General features: G+C 52.1%; 1 protein-coding gene across 8 annotated transcripts in view; it reads right to left on the reverse strand.

Annotated features, from left to right (window-relative positions):
* The window catches only part of Dnmt3a (DNA methyltransferase 3 alpha), a 105,459-nt gene that overhangs the window by 19,656 nt on the left and 68,323 nt on the right, over positions 1 to 17,480 (reverse strand). The window contains exon 1 of one of the 8 annotated variants that reach the window (XM_052186199.1): positions 1,937 to 1,957. The exons of 6 other annotated variants lie outside the window; for them this stretch is intronic. The gene's annotated coding sequence lies outside the window, so the exon portion shown is untranslated. Of the gene's footprint in view, positions 1 to 459; positions 701 to 1,936; positions 1,958 to 17,480 lie in introns of those variants that run through there. One more of the 8 variants, XM_052186198.1, reaches the window with a different exon arrangement.

Here is a 17,480-nt window from a genome sequence, read left to right on the forward strand (position 1 = left end):
CACGGCAACTCAAAAGCAGCAGACTGGCCCAGCCTCTTAACTGCAGGGCTTCTGGTCACTTTTCTTGACCTAATTAAGAACCTGAAACTTACGTATCAAGAATTCCAAGGTCGTGGCTCAGGGCTGTCAGTGCACGCCAGGCTCGTGCAGGGTCACCTTTAAGGAGAGTAACTTAGCACCATCTTACTCCCATCCGCATGTTTTTGCCTCAGGGCAACAATTGAACTTCTAGGGATTCCCTTAAGCGCAGAGGGTGGTCATTTTAAGTGCTTGCTATTGGTTCGACAAATCCCGGATCGGAAAGAGGGCTGGGAACCTAGCTCCAGGCAATCATTCAACTTTCCCTAGCCCCGCCCTCACCTGCAGGGCTTGCTTTCCCCTCCTTCCACCAATTACTTGTCACCTCCCCCAAAGAGGGGCACCAAGCTAGGCTTCGGAGGGAGCCCTCCTTTCTCCTACCTCCTCTCCTGGAATGGTCTGCAGCAGAAGTTACACACAGAGATACACCCCTGCCCAGATGTTGCCTCTCTCCTCCCATCATGCCTTCAAGAACTTCTGACAACCACACCAGATCCAACTTAGGCAGCTGCCTCCAATGACCCTGCGCTGCGGCTCCCCAGCCAGCACGAGGCTCCAGGCTCGCAGCTTGCAGAGGAAAGGGTCTGCTAGCATTTCCACAGCCAGGAGTAGCGGGTAGGCAAAGGCTCCTTCCCAAGCTGCCAGGTCTCTAAGAGAGTCGTGCCTGCCACCACCCTTATTATACCCCACAGCTCCTTTGTCTTTCTCCTCACCCTTCACCACAGTTCATGAAAATTCTTCCCCCACAACTTCCCCAGCGTGTCAGATGCCGCTGCTGATAGCTGCTTTAGCATCTCCAACACACCAGCAAAGAACATGTGCCCAGCGCAGCTTGGGCTGGCCAAGGAGGAAAGGGGCCTCCACCAGGACCAGCACAGTAGAGGGGGTTAGCAGCAGGAGGCCAGAGGAAAGGGGAAGAGGGGGCAGTGTGGCCGGTGGGGGAGGGGCTCATTAGAATAGTCAGCCTGGCAGTATAACCACCCTCCTTCCCACGTTCACTACCTCTACTCATTCCCCAAGCAGACAATAAGAAAGGGAAGGGTTAACTAGGGCTCGAGCATTTGGTCTCTAAGCCCTGGAACCAGGCTGGGTCCAGGAGGGGCACATCACCATCCCCCAATACCCATTGCTCAAGAAAGCCACTTGGCCTAGAGTTCCTCCAGCCCAAGAAAGCTGCTGGTAACTCTCTGGACAGCGTATCTGTCCAGTTCCACCTCCCCAGGCTGCTGTACCGGCACCACAGCTCTCAGCGACGCCCATTCCAAAGGTCAGGGGTCTGATTGCCTCTGCCGCCAAACCCACGCGGTTTGGGGCTACCCCAGTGTCACAAAACACCCTGAAGGTCGCACTATTCCCTACCATAGCTCACCACTTTTCTAGCTGCTGACCTAGTGATACAGGAATATTGGGGTGTATTATGGGAGGAAATTGTCTCTCTCCATAGGCCTAGAGCTGGTAGGGCCTCGAGGCCAACATGGTCCCCCAAGAAAGCACACAGGTCATCAGGAGCTGCCAGGAACCCATCAAGCCACCAGGACAGCCCAGGCTGCTTCCAGCCTAACTCTAGTCCTCTACTGTCTTCAGCCGGGACGTCTGCTCCCAGCCTGCGGTAAGCGCTGACCCGGGCTGATCGTTCTGTTCCCTGAGCATGCCAGGTGACAATTGAGACCAGTGACGGAGTGAGGCCTTGAAGATCCTAAACTCGAGTGAGTGGGGCAACCCAAATCAGCATCCCCGGAACTCAGTTGGGCCGGAGGCTAACATAACTCTTTGCAACACTGAGGACTGCGGGGATCCTCCCACCGCCCCTACCACCTCCCCGCCCCCGGTATCCACAGGACTCTGTCCAGGAACCTACCCATAAGGCCAGGTGCAGCCCCTCTGCAGTACAGCTCAGGTGTGAGCCCCGACCCGAAGCTCTGTAAATAGCTGCCCGTCTGGGGGGAGGGGCAGGGGGCGTTGGGGCTGGGGGCGGAGGGGGCCAGAGGGAGGGGGAGGGGGCGCTGGGGGGGAGGGAGGGAACATTTTCTTTGTCTAGAACTCCAGGTCACGTGGGCCCCACTGGAGTTCCTGGTTGGCTACGCGCGGGCCGGGGGGAGGGGGCCGGCCTCCTACGCTGGCGCTGGGCCAGCCCCTCACCCCGGCCGAGGGGCGCGGGGGGCGGGGGGGGGGGGAGAGGCTGGCCAGTCCGTTCCCAGGGCCCCGCCCCTCCAGCCAGCTCTATCGGACGGCCCGCTCTGCTCCCTTCCCCCAACTCTGGGGATGGGGGGGGGGGGGGCGGATAGGGAAGATGGGGACCCTGGGGGAGGCAAAGTGCGTACCGGCCGCGGGGGACCCAGAGCAGCGGTGGTGGGACAGGAGCGCTGGCTTCAGACAGCCTGAGAGTGCCGGGAGAAAGTTGTAGAAAGTAAGTTTCGCAAAAGCAAAAGCAGGGGAAAGAAAACAGAGCGAGTGCGTGAGCGCGTACGCGAGTTTACACGTTAGAGATGAAGCCCGGAGTTTAGGGCAAGTCGGAACCCAGATGTGAGTGGATAGAAGGTGTCCCACGCGGGTTGAGGGCGCCCTAGGACAATAACTGCAGGGGGAGTTAAGCCCCACTGCCACGCTACAGGTGAAGGGGGGGGGGCTTTAAAAGCGTGGTTGACAAGTAGACTTTGAAAACTTCTTCCCCGCCCAGTCCCCGAGTAGGTCTCTATGGGACTTGCTTGCTTGTCTCATTTTTTTTTTTGTTCACTAAGAGCAGGGCCTTCATTCACAGCTATGGTGTCTGCAGCTGTTAAAGTACACCTGTAATCCTAGAACTACAGAGACCAAAGATCAGAATTTTACGATCTTCCTTAACTAACACAAGTTCAAGGCCAGCCTGAACATCACCAAACCCTGTCTCAATAATTATGTAATAGACACGTACTGAAGTCTCCTAGAACCACCAAGTGTAGGCCATTTCACACACACACACACACACACACACACCACTCCTGGCCCTCCATTAGAAGCATCAGATACAGAAATGGACACTTGTTCCTGCTCTCAGGAAGTCGATAGATTCTACTAGACTTGGGGAGATGGGGTGGTAGTGGTGGTAGTGGGGAAATCACTGAAAAGCAGACTCCTATGTGGGCAACTACCAAAACCACCAAGCAGATAGCAGGAGGCTAGATCAAATAAAGGATGTGGGTGAGACATAGGACAAGAGAGATCAGAACATGAACAGGATTTGGAGGAGCCAGGCAGGTAGAAGGGAAGGAAGAAAGAACTCTTCCACCCACCCTCTCAATTTTGACTAAAGCTAAAGGGCTGGGTAGTGGGAATGGGGTCAAGCATTGAATGGAGATATTCAGTAATGGCAGATGTTCTGGGAAAACAAGGTGAATGGGTATTTTACTGAAGATCAGCCAGGATTCAGTTTGCAAGGTGACTTAGAACAAAGAAGTGAAGGAGAATGTCCCAGCGGGTGCCGCTGCTCTCGGCCCACTTGTGCACGACCTGGTCCCTGTGCTGTGACCTTGACACAGACCACTTAACCCCAAGATGTCGGTTTTCTCATCTGCAAAACAGGGGTGATGAATCACATCAGCCCTCTAGAGCCCAGAAAAACCAACATCCTAGACACTGAGGTAACCCTCCCCCGCCTTGCTCCCAGCCAGTGAGCTGGCACATACCAGCTAGAACGGTCACAGGGGGTACAGGTATAAGGAGGTGATGGGACGAACTGGAAAGGGGAACCCTGCAGCTCACCCTTCAGAGGAGGCGGACAACTGAAAAAGCTTTCTCCAGGTAAAATGTATGGGGCCAGGCCTGGTAGTGCACCCCATCCCCCATGGCACCCACAGGAAGAAGAGAGATTGGGAGATCACTTCCTGTAAGTCATCTCAAGTGTGAGATGCTGGCTCAAAATAAATAAATAAAAAAGAGCCTGGCGGTGGTGGCGCACACCTGTAATCCCAGCACTTGGGAGGCAGAGGCAGGCGGATTTCTGAGTTCAAGGCCAGCCTGGTCTACAGAGTGAGTTCCAGGACAGCCAGGGCTACACAGAGAAACCCTGTCTTGAAAAAATCAAATCCAAAAAACCAAAAACCAAAAACCAAACCAAAACAACAACAACAACAACAACAACAAAAAAGGACCCATTCCCCGCCCCTGGGAAATTACTGCCATGCACCTTTCAACTCCATCATAGTGGTATTTGTTTAGGCCAGCTGTTGAGGCTGCCCAAGCTGTGAGGAAGGCCATGAGCTTAGGTGCTGATATAGCCCCAGGCTAGACCACTTTCTCAGACCCTGGTTTGATCCCTTGGACCCTCTCAGTCCTAGAATGGAAGGACGTCCTGAACCGACTCACCACCATCATGCTGCCCTCTGACCTTTCAGAAAGGAAGGACTATAAAAGACTTGCTCACTGCAATCTCCACAGGCTCAGTCAACACCTCGGACCTCTCAGAGAGAAGTTATCGCTCTCTAGCATGGCTGCACTTTTAGGGTGCAAGCCATGCTGGCTTCTAGCTCATTACATAGCCAAGGCTAGCCTTGAATTCATCTTCCTACAGGTGTGTACTGCCTCACCTGGCCTTCAGGTATTCTTCAGACCGACTTCATTTTATTACATTTTCCAGTGATACTCGTGCCAGTGAAGTGCCAGAAAGCATCATGTTGACAAGGGTTATGCTCCAAGGGGCAAGTGTGTCCTGTGACGTCAGGAGGCTCCCTTTCTCCTGTTCCTTGCTTTCCTGGGACATTAAAGCCCCATCCATACAAGAGCTGTGAAAACTTGGGTTTCCAGCTGCACAGAGGTAAGATGAACCCCAGGCCAGATCACTAAGCAAAGAGGCCAGGGTGATGGTCACAACAGCTGGACAAGGTGACTCTGAGTTCAGCCTCTGTAGCGTGCACTGTCCTAATGGAGGAGGAATTCTAATGAAGGAGTGGGTGCCTTCACTCACAGGACAGGCACCACCCGTGGCTCCTGGACACACATGGGAAATTGTTACATCGTTTCTTCCTTCTACCTATTTGCACTCACTGCAGACACTGGACATTGCAAAGGCTATGAGGTCAGTGTGAATGGCTATCTGCTGTGAACTTGCCCCTCAGTCCACAGAAGCCTCAGTGTGGAGCAGCCGGCATTCCATATGACATTCAAGGCCCCCACAATTTAGAGGTCTCCCCGATACCAGCTCATAGCTCAGCACTCTGAACCCACCTGCTGCTCCCTCCCACAGGGCCCTTTCCTTTCGGCGTCCACCAGCGGAAATCCTGGCTAACTTTTTTTATGTTAGTTTACCGGCTTTCTCCACCAACAAAGTTCCTCTAACCCTGGTCTGTCTATGGAAGCAGAGGCTAGGAGTATGTAAGTTAATTAAAGTTAAGTAAGAATTAAGCTGCAGTTCCTCAGCTGCATGTTGGAGAACCACCATTTTGGATGCATGCACAGAATCCAGAGCAATCCCATTATGACAGAAAGTTCTGGATACAGCTTCTCAGGCCCCCTCCCTCACATCTCTCCCACTGTTCTTTATCTCCCACTCCTTTCCTGCTCCCCGCCCCTCTGCTGTGTAATCTCAGACAGCGGGCTTTGCCTCTTAGGAAGAGGGCTGGACTCATCTCCATGAGATTACAGCTCCCTAGAGGGCAGGCACAGAATCTTCCTTGGCTTCCTAGTTAACTATGGACGGAGCACCTTGCTAGCACCAGTGGAAGGATAATGCAGCTGCCTGCAACACTGCTGCAGGAGCCTCCTTGTCTATATGCGCACCCCCACGTTCAGCTGCACACAGACCCTGCCCAGAGCAGACGTTCTAATGATTGCCAGGAGGTCCTGGCTGAGGGCTCTCCAACGCTGCCAGGAAATGTTCGTTTTCCTATTCCTGTGCAACCCATATGGAGGCTGCAAGCAAATGACCAGGACTGGGCTGCTGGCAGTGAAGCTAAAAATAGCCTCAGAGCCAACAGCCTGGAGTTAGCAGGACTTGTTGCTAAGGAGACAGCCACAGAGAGAGCGACCAAGCAAGAGGAAGTGTCAGACGTTCACCAGGAGGGCAAGGGCTGGGCTGGGAGACTCCCACCTAGAGATGCTCTGCCTTCTGGCAGCTTCTGAGTACTGTTCAAGTGGGGTAATATTCCCCTGTCCCTCAGTACCTTGTCTCCATGGCAACCACCAGGGCTGGGGTAAAGTACCAGCCCCTGGAAGGGAGGCCTCTGCCTGGAGCTAGTTGTTATGGCAACATCTCCCTTTCCTGTCTTTCTCTCCCTCCCGGCTCCTCCTAAGGGATGAGGTGGGGGTCAAGACTTGGCTTAACCAATGGGACCAGGAAACACCTGCTAAGCAGCCAGGGGCTCCAGAGGCCCAGGAAGGCCAGTAAGTCCTCACAGGGTGCAGTCCATCTTGTTCTCTCCCGTAGCCCTTCACAGGTACTCTGCCAGACGAGGCCCACGCTCACTGGGCTTTAACCCCATCAGGATCACCAGAAGGAGATTTAAAACTACAGATGACCAGGCCCTGCCCACTGGGATCAGTAGGCTTGGATGGAGGCCAGGGCTCTTTTTAAGCCACTGTAGGTAATTCTAACATCAGCCAAGTGTGGGGGCTTTGGAAAGCTCAGTCCTCCCGAGGGCTGAGCCCAGCAGAAGGGTCAGAGGACTGAGGAGAAAGTGGTCTAGAAAAGAGGGGTACTCCTGCATCTCAATGCAGGTGTCCCAGGAGGGCCACCATACCTCTGGCTACCATCTCCCATGTCAAAATCAAAGCAATGAGCAAGCTGTTGCCTGGGGTGGGGGTGGGGCGCAGGCAGCGGCTGGGAAGCCTGCTTCCCAGTGAGTGCAGAAAAGTGGCGCAGATGATTCAAGCTAAAAGAGGGAGCCATCTTCAAAGGTAAAGTGAAAGGGTCACCATGGCAACTGTGTGGCGCCAGCCTGACTGATTCTACACAGCCAGCCTAAAACTGGGCCCTGCAATAGAACCTTGATCCCAGCTCCTAAGAGTACTATTTGGCCTAATGTCACATGCCCTGCCCCCACGAACCAGATCCATTTTCTGGACCCAATTGTGAGCCTGCCTGAAACACAGGTACACCAAGACAGTTGAGTCTGGAGTACCTGCAGTCGCCAGGCTGGGGGAGGAACCCTGGGGGCAGGGGAGGGAAAGAAGGTGGAGGAGATGAGCTGCCATGCTCCTGTTACTCACAGCCAAACTGTGTGCCCAGGACCCACCACACAGAAACCACAGCCCTCACTCAAGACAGCATGCAATTAGGTGGTAAATTATGTGGTAGTGATGCTTCCTACATGTGCAGAGGGAAACCAGAGGCTGCCAGAACCAGCAAAGGCAGGAGAATTCCAGGGATGCAAACCAGGAGTAGATGTAACCTCCAAGCCCTTAGGGCAGCCGCCCCCCAATGCTACTATCTTCCTGGTAGCAAGGGGGAGGAGCAAAGGTGTGAGAAGCATGAGGTAAGCCATATTCATTTATCCTTAGAGATGGGCAGTGGCCTGGGCCTGCTGCCCTGAGAGGATTCTCCTTAGCAGCATCTAATGCAGAGAGAGGTTAGAGGATGGGCTAAAAGCCGGCCGGTCCATCCTTGCGTCCATCCTTCTTGCTGACCCCTTGACCACAGTCCTCCCTACACCTGGAAGCCCCAATCCACCAGGCCTGCCTGTGGGCTCCTGTTCCATCTTCCTTATACCGCCCTGGCCAGCCATCTTCTGCCCACTTCCCTGCAGCTCTAGAGCCAGTGCCCGAACCAGCCTCACTTTTGCCCGCCATGCCTGCACTGTTCCTCTGATGCTGATGCTGTGTGGGGACCTGGGCAAGAGACCCTGAGGGGACTCCGGGGGTGGGGGAGGTTATGCTGCACAGACCCAGGCCTCACTTCCCAGACAGTCATGACAGGATTCTAAGTGACCACCAACTACTCTAACCAGTCTAATGGGTCTAGAGACGCCATCTGCCCAATACGATTCGGATGGGGTCTAAGGCAGCAGAGGGCTAACACTTGAACAGAAAGTACCTGACATTGGAGAAGTTTGCTCAAGTGGATGTTGTCACCCTGGAAAAACCTGAGTTTGCAGAGGTGCTAATCACCCCCAGCGGGGAGAGTGTGCCAAGAGGAACACAGTATACTACCCCTCCCCCACCCTTTCTCCAGAATCCAGGGCTCTGCAGAAGAGGCAGAGGGACCACCATTCTGATTCAGGCATGCAGACCCTCTCGAGTTTCAAGGTCCAAAGAAGATGGGAGGAGCCCAGAAGGCTAGCTTGGCTATTGCAGAAAACAATGGGGTGGCCTCCATCCCCATCCGGAAGGGGAAATTTAAATCAGAGCCTGGGTCCTTTCCGGCCTTTCCACCCTCCCCCTCCCACCCCCACCCCCCACACTTAGAAAGTGCGAGCTGGCCAGCGGTTGTGGCGCACTCCTGTGATCCCAGCACTCTGGGAGGCAGAGGCGGGCAGATTTCTGAGTTCAAGGCCAGCCTGGTCTACAGAGTGAGTTCCAGGACAGCCAGGGCTATACAGAGAAACCCTGTCTCGAAAAAAAACCAAATCAAAAAAAAAAAAAGAAAGAAAGAAAGAAAAAAGAAAAAGAAAAAGAAAGAAAGCGCGAGCTGCAACCCCAGTGGCACCTTCCAATCACCTGAAGACCTGAGCTGACACTCAGTTCCCAGTGTGATTAACCTGCCCCGGGCAGATTACACAAACAGCTCCTGGTGACCCTAGTGCTCAGTGAGGCCCCGTCCCTGGAAGTGAGGCAGCCTTGGGGGCTCTAGGCTAGGTTCAGTTCTGTTCATTTCAGAAGCCAAACATTAGTAAGCCCAGCCTCCAGGTCGGGGCTGAAGCGCTGCTCAGAGACTGGCTTCCATGGCTCAGAACAGGTCTCTGGATGTCTGCCCAGGTGACATAGAGCGACACATACTCTTTAAAACACCAATATGCTGTTGCTGTTGTCTGTTAGAATTCCGCTCCTGTCCAAGCCGGCTTCAACTTCCAGGCTCAGGAGAGCCTCCCCCCTCAGGCTGGCGGGACAGACAGCACACCTAGCTGAGCACTAGCTTCTGTCAGCATCCTTGGGATGTAAAAAGCTGAACTAAATGTTTGCTGCCTGAACTTTCCCCACCCCCACCCCGTTTCCTTGCAAATAGCATCAGTTTTTAAGCATACAGAGGAATGAATTGTTCTTTTTGTTCAGCCCATCCGAATACAGACACTGACACCGGTGCTGCCTCTTGGCTGACAGAGGCTGGGAAGAGGCGACACAGGGCATAGTGACACTGCAAACAATGAAACTGCACTCCTTGCAGTTGTGATGTGAAACCTAAAAGACCAGGGTGAAGGACTGAAGTTGGGATGAGCTCAGGACACAGACAAGGGGCCCCAGGCCCAGGTGGCGGCTCACACCTGTAATGCCATTACTTTAGAAGCCAGGGCAGAAGATGGAGAGTTGGATGTTATCCTCCGCTACAGAATGAGTTCAAGGCCAACCTAGACTGACAACATGAGACAGACCCTCCTCAAAATGAGCAAAAAGAAAGGAAGAAATGTTCTCAGTTCTCTGGCTGGCCCAGAAGTTCTTCAGGAAGCTGACCTGTTGGTGATCTGCTTCCAGAAGCCTCTCGCTGTCTTGGTCTTGCTTTGGGTCTGTTTTTCTGATTGTCTGTCCATTTCTGTTGCTCCCCATGGTCACTCATGGTCTATGACAGGGGCTGGAGAGAACAGCCTGCCCCAGCCAAGCAGAAATACCATGTCCTGAGTTTGATGTAGCCCAGGCTGGTAGTTCTGCCCTCCCTCCCTGACCTTCAGTAACGGTTAACCTAACCGTAGTGCCCCGACTTCCTCTGCTCCTGCATACCCCTTTCTGAGTCCCCTTCCGTCATGTTAAATCACGTTAGAACGCAGCTGGGTTCTCTCTGCCCACAGCTGTGGACCTCTCACCATGGCGGGAAGGTCCCTCTGATCTGACCAGCAGCTTCCTCGAATACTCTTCCCAACCCTGTACCATCTCTCTTGCTGTCCCAAACATGGCGATTCCTCGAACTGTCATGCATAGTGATGTTCTCTGAGGAAGTCTTTTCCAGGACAGTTTTTTCTTTTCAAGCAACCCCTGCCCCTCCCCCAAGCTGTGCCCACCCCCACCCCCCAGCTCAGATCTGCTCTTCCTGTAAGACAGCTCTGCTCAGAGCCTGTCAGCCTCCTCTGCCATACAGTATGTGTCTCTGGGACAGTCCATGTCATTTGTCTCTTTAGCCATTGGCACAATAAGCTGCATCTTTAGTCAATACTGAGTTAAGTTTGTTAACTCCCTCTACTAAAACAGTTCTTGGTAGAGCTATAGAGTCGGAGGGCTCTCTCCCCCCACCAGTAGACATCACTGGGACCTCCCTGATTAGTGGGCAAAAAAATCATGTGGGTTTTGTTTGTTTTGCTTTCCTGGTTGCTTATTTTGTTTTTGTTCTCTTTTGAGAAAGTCTTACTTGGCCTAGAACTCAAGGTAGACCAGGCTGGCCTAGAACTTGCAATGCTTCTTTTGCCTCTGTCTCCTGAGTGCTGGGATTGCATGTAAATGTGTATCATCATGCCCTGGTGTTTAATACAGTCTTCTGTAACTCTGACTGGCCTTGAACTTCTGGTCCTTCTGCCTTTCCCTCCTAAGTGATGGAGTTAAAAGCGAGCACCACCATATTCAGTTTGTGCAGTGTTGGGAATAGACCCCAGGGCTTCTTCTTGCATGATGGGTAAGCATTTTCCCATCTGCCCACAGCACCAGCCTTCTGGGTGTTTTGCCCTGTGTGTGTGTGTGTGTGTGTGTGTGTGTGTGTGTATGTGTGTGTGTGCGTGCACCACATGCATGCAGTGTCCACGGAAGCCAGACAAGGTGCCCCAGCCAGATCCCTTGGGACTAGTGGTACAGACAGTTGTGAGCTGCACTTGGCTGGGTGCTGGGACTAGAACCTGGGTCCTCTGAAAGGAGCAGCCAGTACTCTTACCTGCTGAATATCTCTCCAATCCGTCTAGCCTTCTTTGAAGATTTTAGTTATTTTTCTTTTTAATCGTGTGTTTGTGTGGGTGAATGCAGGAACCCACAAAGGCCAGAAGATGCTGAGGCTGGCAGGTCCCTTGGAGCTGGAATAACACTTGCGAACCTACACACGTGGGAGCCAGAGAGGAAAAGGTCCTCTGCTAGAGCAGTCGGCTGGCTCTTACCTTCCGAGCCGCTCCCCACCCCTTAAGTTACTTTTCAGATGTGCCAACATGCCGTGGTGTTTTCTGTTTCTGCATCTCTCTGTTTTTGAGACAGGGTCTCCCTATGACTATGGAGCCTCGATGCCCCGGGACTCACTATATAAACCAGGTTGGTCTCAAACACAGAGATCCATCTGCCCCTGCCTCCTGAGTACTGGGACTGTAGTCACAAGCCTCTGTACTTAGCTCTGGGACTTTAGAATCTGTCTGAAACAACACAGAAGGGAGGAGCACAGCCATGAAGAAGGGAAAGCAAAACTTTTTTTTTTTTTTTAAGTATAGAATAGAGTTTATTCAGAGTAGGGGATGGGAGTTAGTGGTAGAGAGAGGCAGAGAAAGAGAGAGAGAGAATAGAGAGAGTGGAGTGGAGGCCAGCCATGACCATGTGGAGGGGGGAAGAGCCCAAGGGGCAGAGAGGTGAGAGAGTGTGGGAGAGCAGAGAGCAAAGAGCAGGGAAAGCAAAACTTATCTACAGATTACTTTATACTCCTTCTCCTAAGGGTGCGTCATTTGCATCTCTAGGAGATGTGAGCTCTGAGGCTTCGCTCAGATATTTAATTCAGCACTGACATTTCAAATAGTATAGGTGACAGAGGGAATGGTGGATCCTGATTCCAGCCCTTCCCATCCCCAGATTATAAATGTCTAGGATTCCTGGAATTAGGCAATCTATTTCTATCACACTACAAATCAGGAAACTGAATTGATCAACTAATCTGGAGCAGAAGCTAAGACTAGAAACCAGGCTTCCAGAATTCCATTCCAACATTATCCTAATCCAATTTTACAACTTCAGACAAGCAGTCCCGAGAAAACAGCCAGTCAAGGGCAGGGCGCGGGCACAGGGAAGCAGGCCTGGGAGAAAGCAGGCCTGAGGGTCAACCCAGACAGCAGGACCTAGAAGGGCAGCAAGCTAAAGGGTCTCCCTGCTGAGTCAGGTGAGGGCTTTGAAGACAAAAGAAGACAAATGAGGAAAGCCAGGCTAGGGTGGCAGAGAAGTAATCTGAGATAGGGAGTTGGTTTTGACCAGAGACCTTCCATATTTTTGGGGTGCATGTGTGAGTGTATGTGCATGTGCGTGCCTGTACCTGTGTGTGTGTGTGTGTCTGCCTGCCTGTCTGTCTGTCTGTCTGTCTCTGTGTATGCAGGGTCACGTGGAGGCCAGGGGACAACCCTTAGGAGTTGGTTCTCTCCTTTCATCTACATGTGTTCTAGGGACAAAACTCAGGTCATTAGGCATAGTGGCAGGTGTCTTCACCCTGAACCATCTTGCTTTCGTGATATAGATATTTCTTATGGAACTGGAGGGTACAGTTCCCTGGTTTCTGTCCCAAGGATCAAGCTAAACACACCCAGTGTCAGGATGTGCCTCAGGTCTGTGGTGGAAGAATCTCAAGCCCCTTCCCCAAGCTCATCCTTAGCTGTAGCCAGGAGCTGCACCCTGGGTGTGGGTACTACCCTCACTAAGTGGAAGGTGTTCAGAAAGCTGCTCTTTCTGTGTCCAGAAGTGAATGAACTCTCCAGTGTGCAGTGTCAGACCTTGAGTTTGAGACCAGCATGGGCTATCTACTGCGGTCCAGGACACTCTGAGCTACAGTGGGAGACTCTGTCTCAAAACAAACAAACCCAAAAGGCCAGACCAAAGCTGGGCCTTTTGCACCTGTAATCCCAGCATTTAAGAGATCAAGAGTTCACAGTGGTTCCAAGAGTCAAGTTTCAAGGCCACCCTGGATTAACTGAAATCCTGTCCCCCCACCCCCCAACAACAGAAACTGCCCCAGTCCGTCCACTTATCACAGTGGTGGTCTTTTTGACAATTTCCACAGCCTGTTGCAAAGGGCAAGCTAGGAGGTTATTTCTAATTGCAGCCTTTACAATCTACTCAGCCTTTTGGTAAAGTTACTTTGTGTCTCGGCTGCAAACGTTCAGCTCCTCTCCAGGGTGGTCAGGTCCTCCCCAAGGGCAAGTGAGAGTTGGCTGTGGCAAGAGGGAGGGGCATCATCAGGGCCAAGAAGCACCCACGCCACTTTGCTGGTCTCCTCTGCAAATGGCTGAAGAGCTCACACCTACCCACCCCATCATCCACAGCCTCTCACACAAGGCCCCCTGCTCAGGGGTGCAGGGTGATTGCTTATTAAATGGTGTATAGCCCAGCAAGAGGTGGCCCTCTGGACAGTCACAGGCTGTTTTTCCTGGGCAGACAGGAAGTGCCGTCTGCCACAACCCCAGGTTGTAAAGCAAATGGACCCCACATTTGTTAAAACTCCCAGAAGCAGCATCAGCAGCACAAATGGTCAATAAACATATGAAAAGATAACCAAGTCTCACTTATCATCTGGGAAATGACAAATAGAATCCTAACCAGACACCCTGACCTGACCCACCCATTCCGGCTGACTGGCGCAGGAAGTTGGATTTCTGTGCAGTTCTTTCCTGCTACTGACGGCCTCCCTCACACATACCAAAGATGTGTACTACCACAACATGACTGAACACGCAGAACACTGCGACACAAGCGGTGGCAGTCGGAGCCTGGTTACATAAAAGCATGTCAGTCCCCACTGTGGAAATAGTCTAGGAATTATTTGGCTAAACTGGCCAGGCTTGTAAGTGAAAAGCCAAACTGTAAAATGAAACTCCACAATGGTTCCAGTCCTAGAAGCACAAACCTGTGAGGCAGGCTTAGTCCTACAGACGGACAGAAAACTGTGACGGGTACACAGCAGACAGCTTCAAAGGCCTCCAAAAGGATTCTGTCATCTAGGTGTGTATGCGTATTTTGAGACAGTATCTTATTCTGAGCCCAAGCTAACCTGGAGTTCACTAGGCAACCTATTCTGGCTTTGAACCTGTCATCTTTCTCCTGCCTCTGCCTCCAGAGTGCTGGCATATTGAACTTAAATATGTGGGGGTGGGCTGGGGTGGGGAGACTGTTTTAAAATAAAAATGTGTTTGTGTAATACATAATTTAAAGTAACTTTTTAAACTGATCAAATCAGCTGGACATGGTAACCCACGTCATCCAGCCCTGGGGAAGTAGGTAAGAGGATTGGAGCCAGGCGGTGGTGACGCACACCTGTAATCCCAGCACTCTGGGAGGCAGAGGCAGGCGGATTTCTGAGCTCGAGGCCAGCCTGGTCTACAGAGTGAGTTCCAGGACAGCCAGGGCTACACAGAGAAACCCTGTCTGGGGGGGGGGGGGGGGGGGGAAGGACCAGAAAAGTTCAGGACCAGCCCAGCCTAGACTATTGTACAAAATCCTGTCTCAGAAACTAGTAAAAACAGGGGCCAGCAAGCCAGCTCGGCTGGAACATCTGCTAGCTAGTCCAGATGTAGTCAAGTCCTGGGGCATGTGGAGACAAAAAGCAGACTCCACGAAGTCTCTCTCCCTGACCTCCACATGCACCCCATAGCACACACCGGTGTGTAGACACACTGATCATCTGCCTGATGGCACACACCTGTGACCTGAGCACTTGGGGGGCAGAAACTGTGAGCTTAAAGCTAGCCTGGTCTACATAGAGAAACCTTATCTCAAAATAATAGTGAGGACACCCACCAAGCCCGTTCGTGGCCGCCTGGCCAGCTTTAAAGGTTGCACAGTCTTTATTAATCCACTCTTCTTGTTTCGGATTCCTGCTTGACCTAGCCCATGTCAGGAATGTCAGTCCACAGGGAAGAGCCTCCGATCAGTGCTCTAGTCTCAGACCCCAGAGGGGGTAACCGATGAAGTATTACTTGCAAAGTGCCTCCTAGGGTCTACGAACAAAGCCCCCTCCCCTTCAGGAATGTGATAGTTTTATTCAGGGCTGGACACAGCCTTGGGTGGAGGCAGGATCTTAAGGGCTGTAGGGAGCCAGAGACTGGGATTCTCTGGCCAGGCCGCAGACGGTTACTATCACTGTGCAGTATTTCCTGATAAGTACAGATGCTTGATTTAAGCCAGGGCCCATCCTTCTAGCAGGAGTCAGGGAAGATAACAGATATCCTAGAGCCTGTCTGGAACCTGGGACTCCTGCACTAACGTGACTTAGAACCTGGTCAGGGGAAAGGAATAATGAGTGAGTCCTCCTGTCCACCATGGAGTCCTAACACTGGGCTGATCTGAGAGGTCACAGGATTGAAACCTCGGGAAATAGCCGGAATCTATATACATGACTGGAGGCTGGGGGAGGGGGGCGTGTCAGGGCATGAGGGAGCTGCTGTGGGTTCTGAAACAGAGTTTGGTCATTTATTATAGTAAAGCCGACCCAAGATAACAGCTTTCTCTCTCCAGCAAGAATTCCTAGTCAGAGATGAAGGAAATGGCCACTTTTCCTTATTGCTTCATTTTATTTTGTGCAATTTAAATGATCATTTATTTACTTTTAAAGAGATGTCTCACTTGCTATGTAGACCAGGGCTGGCCTTGAACTCAGGGAAACCCTGTCCTTGACCTCCTGGGTGCTGGAATTGAAGGCATGTGCCACCTTTGCAATCACAGGTGAAAAGTGCAGCTCTTACCCAACAGCTGTGAAGGGCAAGCGTGGAGGAGGGGACCAGGCTGGGGACGGCGCTTCTCTCTGTGGGGCTGAGACTCAGGCCAAGGCCTTGTTTGCTGGGTGCATGCTCTCCCTTTGAGCTGCATCCCTGGCCCTGGGAAAGCAGCTTTAGGGTGAAAAGAGTCTCCTAGGTGAGGCAGAAGCAAGGAGGGGCTTGTGAAAGCTTCCCGTAGGGCACACAAGCCCTTCAGACTTGAGCTTCACACTTCCATCCAGAAAAGGCCTGGGGACTTCACAAATACAGCAATCTCTTTCTGCAATGCTCCCTTCTCTCCTCCCGGAAATCCCAGTTCATCCTCTACAGCCCAAGCCTGCCTCTAGCTGAGGAGCTGGTCTGAAGCCTCCCTGGGGCCCGGTGTTCTCTGCGGGTCACTGAGCCGGCAGAGCTTCTGGTAGAAGGCTCCATGGTGTGCCTGAAGACGTTTCAAAGCTTGCATGAGTGCCTCCTTCCAAGGCTAGGAGACGCTGGCTGGTGGTCATGCCTGGGATGCTGGTGCCACAGAGGCGTGACATGTGAGGGGGGATGGGGTGCCAGGAGCCGAGAGGAAGGGGGGAGTCTAGTCAGGAGTGGGGAGGGCAGGTAGGTAGACTATGAAAGCTTTTCTGGTAAATCTGTATATTGGAGAAATAGAGGTAGGTTGCAAAGGCACACACCTGTGATCCCACTACTTTGGAGGTAGAGGCCAGAAGATCAGGAGTTCACAGGAGCCTTAGTTACACAGCAAAAAACAAAAACAACAAACAGACAAACCAAAAAACCACAAAGTCAAAAACTATAAGTATGGGTTATGTGGGTCAAGAAGAGGGGACCGGAAGATATCCTAGCTAAGGGACTGAATATACTGCTGAGAAACTTCAGGGGCACCAGGCAGGCCAGGGAAGCAGTGTCAGAAGACAAGCTCAAAGGTTAAAGAGCCAAGATGGGGGCTGGAAAGCCAGCACGGCAGTTAGCAGTTACGGGCACTCGTTTTGGTAGAAGGCCCAGGTTCAGTTCCCAGCAGCCCCACGGCGGCTTTTAACTATCCATAACTCTAATTCCAAGGGACTCAACATTCTCTTCTGACCTCTGTGGGCACAGCGCACATATGTGATGCAATATATGCAGACAAAACAGTCAGACACATTAAAAAAAAGAAAAAGACGACAAAGGATAGTTACCTGATAGCATCTGTTTCTCGTGCGTAGTCCAGAAAATTAACTCTGCCTCACCAGCAGATAGTCCTTCTCTGTCCCTAGCAGGGTGTGGCATTTAGAGCCCAGAAACCTAAAATCACGTATTAGCCCCACCCACTATGCCCGAGGGGCTTGTGGCCAGTCAGGGATCATGGGAAGCGTAGTCACTGGTTAAGTTCTGTAGACCTCATTGCACTGGAAGTCACAGAGTTCACTTCACTGAAAACACAGTACATTGTGTTTTGAGATCTCCACACTCCAAGTCACAGGCTCCTCTAACAGTTCAAACTGAATCCATTTTTTCCACTTTTCTGTTAACACCCAGAGGCCTTTGTGTTGGTTGGGATGGGAAAGCAAATGCTCAAACCCAGTGGACTCACTAGAAAAGCTTTTAATAACTGCTGGTGCAGGGGACAGACGCATGCATATAGATATATATCATTAGATCTATGCACAGGTT

This window comes from Apodemus sylvaticus, chromosome 6, assembly GCF_947179515.1.
Source record: "Apodemus sylvaticus chromosome 6, mApoSyl1.1, whole genome shotgun sequence".
NCBI lineage: Eukaryota > Metazoa > Chordata > Mammalia > Rodentia > Muridae > Apodemus > Apodemus sylvaticus.